This window comes from Primulina huaijiensis, chromosome 2 (assembly GCF_012295235.1).
Source record: "Primulina huaijiensis isolate GDHJ02 chromosome 2, ASM1229523v2, whole genome shotgun sequence".
Lineage (NCBI taxonomy): Eukaryota > Viridiplantae > Streptophyta > Magnoliopsida > Lamiales > Gesneriaceae > Primulina > Primulina huaijiensis.
This window is the reverse complement of record NC_133307.1, coordinates 11,519,105-11,519,853: the sequence shown is the minus strand read 5'-3', so window position 1 is coordinate 11,519,853 and position 749 is coordinate 11,519,105.

Genomic DNA, 749 nt, shown 5'->3' with positions numbered 1-749 from the left:
ATGTGCAAGAATTATGTGTGAGACCCGAAGGTCTCGCACATATGCACGAGCTTAGTGAGTCCAAGAGATGCTGAGACGAAGGTCTCGCGCATATGCGCAACAAGAGGCGCGCATATGCGCGAGATGTCCAGAGAAGTGGGCGCGTATGCGCCGAGAAGGGGCGCGCATATGCGCCAGCAGATTTCATTGTTATATGCCGAGACCTACGGTCTCGCGCATATGCGCCGGTTGAGGTCGCGCATATGCGCGAGACGTGCATAATGAAAAATAAGCCAAGTGTCCTTGCCATGCATATATAATGTGTTATCTTCATTTCCTGCTTGAGATGGACGAGAGAGAAACAAGAAATGCTTCAGAATTTCCTTCAAGTTGCATCTAAGCTTCGATTGATGGTTTCGCAAGATCCGGCCAACCGAATTTGAATCCGAGTTAAGAATTTTGGTCCTCTCATCAAGCACTTCAAGAGGATGTAAGTTTTATTCATTTCAACATGATTTGAAGTTGAGATGGTTGGGGGAAATCAGAGTTTGATTGTTATTTATTGTTCTTGTGATTATTGGGAACGTTTATTCGCAAACGGATCGAAGAAATGGTACCGTATGCAATTGTTGTGAATTTCAGCATATATTGGTTTAATTGAATAGATTTTGACATGCTAGAATTAGAATTGGGATGATATAATCGTGCTTTTGAGTTATTGATATTGATTATTGATGTTTGAGTTGACCGGTATCGCAAGATTACGCCGT